Source organism: Mytilus galloprovincialis, chromosome 1 (assembly GCF_965363235.1).
Source record: "Mytilus galloprovincialis chromosome 1, xbMytGall1.hap1.1, whole genome shotgun sequence".
NCBI classification, from domain to species: Eukaryota; Metazoa; Mollusca; class Bivalvia; order Mytilida; family Mytilidae; genus Mytilus; species Mytilus galloprovincialis.
This window is the reverse complement of record NC_134838.1, coordinates 82,487,415-82,497,110: the sequence shown is the minus strand read 5'-3', so window position 1 is coordinate 82,497,110 and position 9,696 is coordinate 82,487,415. Positions and strand designations below refer to the sequence as shown.

The 9,696-nt window shown below is 32.3% G+C and overlaps 1 long non-coding RNA gene across 1 annotated transcript; it reads right to left on the bottom strand.

Annotated features, from left to right (window-relative positions):
* Window positions 1-3,464: 3,464 nt before the first annotated feature.
* On the bottom strand, window positions 3,465-8,153 carry LOC143042034 (uncharacterized). Its single transcript, XR_012967867.1, has 4 exons — window positions 7,538-8,153; window positions 4,722-5,673; window positions 4,165-4,246; window positions 3,465-3,708 (listed from the first exon to the last, which is right to left on the bottom strand). It is a non-coding gene; the product is annotated as an uncharacterized LOC143042034 (long non-coding RNA).
* Window positions 8,154-9,696: the final 1,543 nt, after the last annotated feature.

Below are 9,696 nucleotides of genomic sequence, written 5' to 3'. Positions count from 1 at the left end.
CAAATTTTGCAGTTGAAAACTTCATTTTCTTTTGAAACCAGTATGGCTTACGCATTTATAACTGCGTGTAAGTTTTATAGAAATTTAATAAATTTTGTACACAACGAGACAAACAAATAGAGAAACGTACAAATCTCAGAGTATTTTATTTGTGCAGGTAAGTGATTAAAATGACCAGGTATGCCTAACAAATCGTGAAAAACAAACCAAAACATCCAACTTAATAAAGTGGATACATTGATATGCTACGAAAAACTAACAAGGATGGTTATTTTAACAGTTCAAATCTATAAAATAATGATTCATATCTAAGAAGATAGGTTTGAACCTTTCCATATTCAAAACACAGTATATCTGTATTTAGAAATCTGCGTGACAGAAGCGAACAAAATTAAAGTCATAAATTGTCTTTTTTAACGGCGTGACAACTAAGACGGAAAAATGAATGTTCGAAAATGTATTATTAAAGTATTTTAACCTTTTCACATACAGCACATATATTGATCATTTCAAGATTTAAGTAAATTTAGTTTTTACTCCAGTGGAATGCTTTTTTTGGCTCTTTATACGGCTTGCTGTTCGGTGTGTTGCTTTGACATATTGTCACTTGGATGGAGAGTTGTCTCATTGGCACTCATTCCACATCTTCTCATATCTATTGTTTATTTGTGTCGTTGGGTTTCTGTCTCGTTTATGTACACCCAACATTTACATTTTTATTGCATATACATGCAACTGCAATATAATTATTTACTTCAATCCATATAGTCTGCCTTCTCTGTAATGAAACTGTGACCTTTTCGTTACAACATGTCGACATCTCCTTACGCAATTTTATGTTACTGTTTAAGAAACTACTTCTGAAAAATTTTGATTAAACAAAATCTTATTGTTGTGGTAATTTCCGTAACAGTGATATATGAAAGGGGATTCGTTTTTTCTTTCTTCTGTATAATCATTTTAATATATGTCTCTTATATGTCGTCTGTTTCGGTTTACCATGGTGAGGTTTTCGTTTTTTAATTGTTTTTTTTTTTTTTTGGTAAAATTATTAGGCAGTTAGTTTTTTCTTAGAATACTGCCAAATTTTGCCACCTTGGAGACATCATGTATTACAGCTTTTTATATAGTTATGTAAGTTTAATTCGATGTTGAACGCCGCATTCTCAAAACAGGTACTAAGTTTGCGTTCTATATTATGAATTTGTTTCTGGGAAAAGTTCAATATGTGCTGAAATTGTAGCTGTTATCCTGCTTACTTTGAAACAGCTGGTAAAGTTGTATCAAAGAATTAGAAAGATTCATATCAATGGAATATCATGTTTAGACACAGTGTAATGTAATCTTTCTGTATTGTGATGTTATACTATTGTTTCAGAAAAGGGAGAAGGTTTGGTACCATTAAAACGTTTAATCCTGCTGCAATTGTTTGCACCGGTCCTAGGTCAGGAATCTGATGTTCAGTAGTTGCCGTTTGTTGATGTGGTTCATAAGTGTTACTCGTTTCTCGTTTTTTTTTATATAGCTTAGACCGTTGGTTTTCCCGTTTGAATGTTTTTACACTATTAATTTGTTAGGCCCTTTATAGCTTGCTGTTCGGTGTTGAAGACCGTATCTTGACCTATAATGGTTTACTTCTATAAATTGTGACTTGGATGTAGAGTTGTCTCATTGGCACTCATACCACATCTTTTTGTCGAGCCTTCGACTTTAGTCGAAAAAGCGAGACTCCACAAATATTCACTCTGTGGTTAAAGTTTTTGAAATTTTAATAACTTTCTTAAACTATACTGAATTTCTACCAAACTTGGACAGAAGCTTGTTTATGATCATAAGAAAGTATCCAGAAGTAAATTTTGTAAAAATAAAATTCCATTTTTTCCGTATTTTACTTATAAATGAACTTAGTTTTTCTGCGAGGAAACATTACATTCACTCTGTGGTTAAAGTTTTTAAAATTTTAATAACTTTCATAAACTATCCTTGATTTGTACCAAACTTGGACAGAAGCTTGTTTATGATCATAAGATAGTATCAAGAAGAAAATTTTGTGAAAATAAATTTCCACTTTTCCGTATTTTACTTATAAACATGATAAATGGACTTAGTTTTTTGCCAGAAACAAAACATTCACTCTGTGGTTTAAGTTTTTAAAATTTTTATAATGTTCTTAAACTATCCTGGATTTCTACCAAACTTAGACAAAAGCTTGTTTCTGATCATAAGATCATATTCAGAAGTAAATTTTGTAAAAAAAAAAAATCACTTTTTCCGTATTTTACTTATAAATGGACTTAGTTTTTCTTCCAGTTAACATTACATACAGTCTGCAGTTAAAGTTTATAAAACATTTATTAGATTCATAAACTATCCTGGATTTTTTACCAAACTTGGAAGCTTCTTTCAATCAAAAGACAGTATCGATAGGGAAATTTTTATTGATGTTTTTCCTCATTTTTGTTGAGTCTGCAATTAACAGCAAAAGTAGGCGAGACACTGGGTTCCGTGGAACCCTTATGAATTTTTTTATATATTTGAGTGAGTTTCAAACATAATACAAATCTTTGTTTGACTCTATAGAAATATTTACATTGAAAAAGTGATACGAAAGATACCAAAGGGATAAACTCCAAAAGTCGAAAACAAACTATAGCACTACTTTGGACAAAAAAACAAACTATAGCACTACTTTGGACATGTCAGCTGGCATGTCAGTTAACTGCTAGTAGTCTGTTGTTATTTATGTATTATTGTCATTTTGTTTATTTTCTTTGGTTACATCTTCTGACATCAGACTCGGATTTCTGTTGAACTGAATTTTAATTTGCGTATTGTTATGCGTTTACTTTACTACATTGGTTAGAGGTATAGGGGGAGGGTTGAGATCTCACAAACATGTTTAACCCCGCCGCATTTTTGCGCCTGTCCCAAGTCAGGAGCCTCTGGCCTTTGTTAGTCTTGTGTTATTTTAATTTTAGTTTCTTGTGTACAATTTGGAAATTAGTATGGCGTTCATTATCACTGGACTAGTATATATTTGTTTAGGGGCCAGCTGAAGGACGCCTCCGGGTGCGGGAATTTCTCGCTACATTGAAGACCTGTTGGTGACCCTCTGCTGTTGTTTTTTATTTGGGCGGGTTGTTGTCTCTTTGACACATTCCCCATTTCCATTCTCAATTTTATAGCACTACTTTGGACAAAAAAACAAACTATAGCACTACTTTGGCAAAAAACGAGAAATGACCAAAAGACAAACAACAGTATTTGTACAAACACAACATAGAAAAATAAAAACTCAGCATTTCGAACATATTTAAGCTGGAAGGGGTTAATGAATTGCTGTTAATTCACGAAGATTGGTAAATTTAATGTCATAATGTAGCCCTTGAACCAACCAACACAGCAACACCGAGAGGTCACGGAAATCTAAATACGTTTATACTTATACAATGAATATCAAAGCATTTTTGCATGGTTCTGACAATTTTATTGTTGCGAATATGTAGAGAACATTGTTCAATAGTGCATGGAATGCTGCTTTGGGTTTAATTTTCCGGAGCTTTTGTCGATTTTTGGTTTGGTAATGAACATTGGTATTGCTTCAAAAATGTGTATCTTATAATGTTTATATGCGTTCATTAGCTTTAAAATTATTTCAGGTGACTTCGTTGTATTCTATATATATATATCCATTCCTGGTGTTGAATCCTGAAAAATACGAATAAAAAGATTAAAAATCGGCAATATTCGTTACCTTAAAAATAATAGTCCAAGCATTATGAATAAAAGAAATTGAAGCTAAAAAACAATCTCAAAATTAAAACTTATCCTGTAAGAAAAGGACACACAAGGGATAACTGTCCGAAAAAATCTTCAGGTCAAACTACCATGATAATACAGACATCATACGTTTAATTATACTTGAGGATATATTTCATTCAATATTTCTGGTTAATTCTTTGTTAATGTCAATGCGTTCGTATACATTTTATCAAACTTCTGATTCAGTAATAAACAAACACGGTTGTTATCTTATTGGCGTACTACCAGCATCTACGTTTGTTCATATTGAGTTCCAAAGCTACCAAGTTGTGTATTGCTATAGAATTATTTACAGGACAATACACAATTATGAAGTGTAAGTCTTTTGTAAGTTACACTTACCTAATTCTGTAATGGTGTACGTTGTTTCTGGGTAGTAAGGTGAAATGGATCATCTTTATGTAACATTTTGACTGTAACGATCCTGCAAAAGCATAGTTTATATACGGTTATATATCATATCATGTTATATCATATAATAATTCATAAAGTTTGCCTGGTTCCTTTATATATGTTGGCTTTATAAAACACTTATACAGTATACCACCATGACCGATAGATCAAACGGTGAACCATTTTCCCCGAACATTGTTTTGGCTCCATGGGATACATCCTTACACCAAGTTTTGAAATTTTGTGTGTCACATTGACGCAAACCGTATTCGGGTGCTGCAAAAATGTATGAAACAAAGGACTGTAATAAGGATTAGTTTCTTGTAAAATCTGTCTGTCAAAGAATGACATATATAACTATTCAGTGTTGGCTTACAGTACCATTATCTGATTATAGTCTATAAAATGAAAACATATTTAATTTGCTTTTTTTGTTGTAAATACAAATGCAAATGTGTATGTCGCGTATTTGGATCTAAATTACACTACTTAAATTAAAAACCTACCAGTTGGCTTCCAGTAAGATTTGTTTACACAATTTGCTGTCTTTCAACAAATCGGTAAATTCGTTACACTGTGAAATCTCCAATTGGGTCATGTTACCAAAACGAACACACTGCATCAGCCTCATAAGGTCCTTCCTTCTCTCCTCTGTGTTGTTTGCCATCCAGCGTACTGCAGTTCTAAAGACTTCTAGTTCCGTGTCAATTTTAAGATTATCACTGCTCAAAATGACTATCAATGTTTCAATATCTAGTTCTTGGACTACTTCTTCATGTCTGAATGTAATGAAATTGTCACAGACAGCCTTGACTGCTCTTTCATACAGCATTCCAAACAGTACTTTATGCTTTATGATGATGCTCAGTGCTTGAGCTAATGGTAGACATTCTAGAAAATCAATTATACGGTTTTTTATCATTGTAATTCCGAGATTTTTTGCCATTGTCATCAAATCACCAATGACCTCTGGTGTGACATTCAACATTCCAGTGTAAATGAAGTTGAGTAAAAGTTCAAATGCTCTTGGTTTGATACCTTTTAGTCTAATTGTAAGTGGAACACGTTGTTTTTCGCCTCTAGTATAAAACATATCGGCGAAAAAGTCACTGAAACATGCCAAAGAAATGCGATGAGCAGAATATTTATTAGTGCCGATGAAGACCAATACATCACATATCCTTTCATTTGCCTGAAGATGACGCATGTAGTCTCCAAGATGCGCAAAATGTGTTATTTGGTACATTGGTATTTTCTGTAGGCGCTTTAATGAATCTTCCACTTCGTCTGGGAAAGGAGATATTGCTTCTCCTTTAGCAACAGGGATGAGGTTGTTGACATCTTTGGTATTTCTTACTGGGTGAAGATAATTGTCCTCATCGGTAAACATTAGAGCCGTAGCATGCTTGGTTAGCTCGTTCAAATTGGGAACAGTAGATTGAGTTGCAGGAACTAACTCTGTAAATATTTGAAAATCAATACAAATAAAATCATCATAGTTACACTGGCTTCATTTTTTTCGCCAGCTACAAACGACTCACCAGTGAAGCTCAAATAACAAAGTTTATACGGCCAACTAAAGATGAAGTTGAAGATCATTGATGCCAAAAAATTCATAAAAGTTTTGCAAAATACCGGCTAGTTATAATTCATCTATTCCTGGTGTAGCCGGAAAGTTTTAGTGTTTTGTAACCATTTATTTCTGTAATACTATATTTTTTTTTTTTCAAAAAAAACATTGATTTGATTTTTTTTCTTCTATAAAACGGTTTTAACCTTATGAGGAAAAAATTTCCATGTTTCCAATTATTTAGTGTGACGTCCATTTGAAATCACGGAAATAGTTTATATTTTGTTTAGGGTCAGTGTAAGCCCGCCACCGGCTGCGTCATTTTCTCGCTGTGTTAAATACATATTAATGGCCTTCGGCTGTTTTCTGTCCTTAGGGGTGTTGTCTCTTTTATGCATTCCCCATTTCAATCCGCAATTTTACTTACGGATGAGAGATGTGTTATGATTGTCAATGACTCAAAGAGAAAATAGAATATGTAAACATTGTAATATAAATGTGGTTGAAGATGAAACCTACCTTTTCTTAAAATGTAAAAATTAATAAATCTTTACGTAATCAGCTTCAAAAAGATATAAATAATATATGTCCAGAATACTTTAAATTGTCTGAAGCAGATATAGGATTACAATTAATTCTATCTTCATTTAATATTATTCAGCTTACTGTTCCGTTCATTAAAAAGTCACCTCCAGGGGAGTGGACACAACGCCTACATAAATATTACTGTTTTACCACTTTATATATGATGTTTAATATTTTTTAATTTTCCCATTGTGTATATTGTATTGTATTGTTTGTATATGCCTTCAATCCCTAGGGGTATAAATGTGCATTTCATAAATAAAAAAAATGACAACTTTCAATCATGCACCAAAGGTCGAAGACATTTGCAACTAAAGATGGTCGTATGACCTTCAACAATGAAAAAATCCATACCACATTAAACCAAGTGATAAAACGTCCCTACGTAGTAAAATGTAAAACAGTTTAGACGAGAAAACCAATGAGTTAATGAACAAAATCTATTTTAATCAGACTCAAAGTCATCAGTTTTATTTGTTTAACTACCGGAAGTTCATCGTTCTTGAATATAATTATGTGTTCGGCTGATATAAGAGGAAATTAAACCGAGTCTTCTTTTTAAATTAAAAAAAGTATTTCTTAAGTTGCATGCACGATTAAAGGACAAAGGTTTTGAATCCTGAATCTGGATCAAAATTGAGTTATAAATAAGTTCTTAAATCTACACTGGTCATTTGATCGAGTAACTAGTGAAATTTTACTGGACCAAACCATTTGTCTGAAAGGCCTTTCAGTTTGGAATGAGTACACTATACATATTGTTTATGACGTTAACAATGTGTTTCCGTAGATATTTATTCATGACGTTAATAAAGACAACAGATCTGTGGAATTTACGTCGTATACTTCAAATTCAAGATTAATTGTTTTTACACAAAATATTTCAAAATTTTATTTTCCGACAATGTATTGTATATTAAAGAAATTATAATGCATCTAATTCCACTGACATTCATGTAAAGGCGAAAAGGGTTGAGATGATATAAAAAAAAAGGTGATACTTTTTGTATGAATGAAAGAAGATGGGGTTTACGAATTTATGAGACTGAAAAAAATAAATACTTTAAAACAAGTTAAAAACTGCTTGTAGACTCTTTTAGATAGATTTAGATAAGGAACCGGACAAAGATGACATAAATGTTATTGCACATTACATATATATATTACCTTGACTTTCTGTTTTATCTACAATATACATCTTAAGTGTACGTGTCTTTTCTTCTTCTTCTGGATTTCGTGTTTCCACTTTTTCGGTTTGACTTGGAGGATTTACAGCCGATTGGTTACATTCTATAGAATGATCAGATCCAGTGAATAAGAATGGACATGCATGTTGCTCCGATAACCCATCAATGTTATCATCTGGATCTGCACAGCTTGATTCCGGACCAAAAATGGTGCTATCTGTTTCACTTTCAGCATGTTCAGATTGTTCTATAGAAAGTTGATCTGTGTTTTCCTTATCATCGAGCCCTTTAAATTTCATATATTCTGGATCAGCTGAAACCTCGTCAAAATCTTTGAAATCGCATGTTTCCGATAGTGACTGTTGCTTGTCAATGCTAGTTGACGCAATTGAAAGAATAAGTTGACTTTCTTCGGTTTCCTGCTTCTTCAAGACATCTCTCAGGTCTAAATCTGTATTATTTAAAGAACTAACGCCATTTAACACTTTTTTTGAGACATACGAGCTAAAACTGAAGCGTGGCATCTTGTTGCTGCTGCTTCGCTTATCTTCTTTGTTTAGGAAGTAACGTTGTCATTAGATACCTATTGTTATGTTATAGCGTTACGTATACAGGTAGAAGTGCGGAAAGATGAAAGTGTCGTGGCGAGTGTGTCTAAGTGAGTAAGTATAAGTAAGTAAGTAAGTAAGTAAGTAAGTAAGTAAGTAAGTAAGTAAGTAAGTAAATAGAGAGTTTTCGACGACCGCAAAGACAAATTTACATAAAATAATACCAGCCACTAAAGATGGAAAACATTGTTCACATCTACACCAATTATAGCATTTTGTAAAATTAAATTATTCTGATTTTTTTCTTTTTTAAGCCTAAAAACATACATGAAATATGATGCTTACTGTCTTTTTTTTTTTTTTTATTATTAGATATAATGTATTTCAAAAGCATATTTCCCCTGATAATGGATTGCATACAATAATAAAAACGAGTACAATGAAACTGATAAAAAATACAAACTTTTAATTACATCTATGTGATGTAAACTATAACTTTACAAATATATAGTTCACTTCGAAATTCCTGCAGTATTTCAGACTTTAATAAATAAACTGACAAACTGTGTAAGTTCAGATATAGATGACGGGGTGAAACCGGGGTCTCTGATTCACACTCCTACCCCTACCCCCTATTCCCTTTCTTACGCCCATTTTCCTCTCCGACTCTCACTTCCCCACCCTACTCTCACTTACCTTCCCCTTACTTCCGAACGAAAATCGGAACATCCGAATAGTATTTCCAGCATATTCCTAATTTTACTCTCCCCCACCCCGACTTCTGCTGTACTGTATGACAAATCATATTTTCTCTTTTTCATTTTTTATTATCTTCCCATTGCCGATACTAAAAATTATTCTTATTTGCATTTTGAAGACATGTTTTTTCATTTCAAAAGTTGTTTTGTATTTGTATATGCGCTTTGTGAAGCCTTAAAATCTGGAGAAAAAAGTCCATGTCTTAAATTTCTGTATGATACATTTATTAACGATCTATTGTATAATGAATGCTTATCTGTAGAATATCATTTTGCTAATATATCATATATAGTTTCTATATGTCTATAATATGTAACTAATGTTGAACTTTTTTCAATTTCAAGTCTCCTTAATATACCCTTTTATTTTTCGATATCGCTTTACTAAAAAAATCACATTTTTAATTCTCGTATTTTCGACATTTTGAAAATCTAAATTTTGACTAAGTAAAACTTAAAAGCAAACCGTATTTTTCAATTTTGAATTGTCTTAAACATTGGAGACATTGGAGGCTTTGCAAAAATAGTTTGAAACACTCATTATTTACAGAAAAAATCAAGACTGCATAAAAATTACAAACGCTTCATTTTTTGACACCTTGCCCAAGGATTTGTATAAAATTCTTCGCCTTGGCTATTTATATTAATAAATGGTTTTTTCTGCAACTCGAAAAACGGATTAGCATTAAGGACATTAAAGAGGGTTACTCCAAATATAGAATTAATATAGGAGGATAAAAAAACAAAACAAATATTTTACATTGCAACTTTTATAGATTTAAAACTTCAAAAGGATACTAGTAGATGAATGTACTGGCTTGTGTCATGCAACA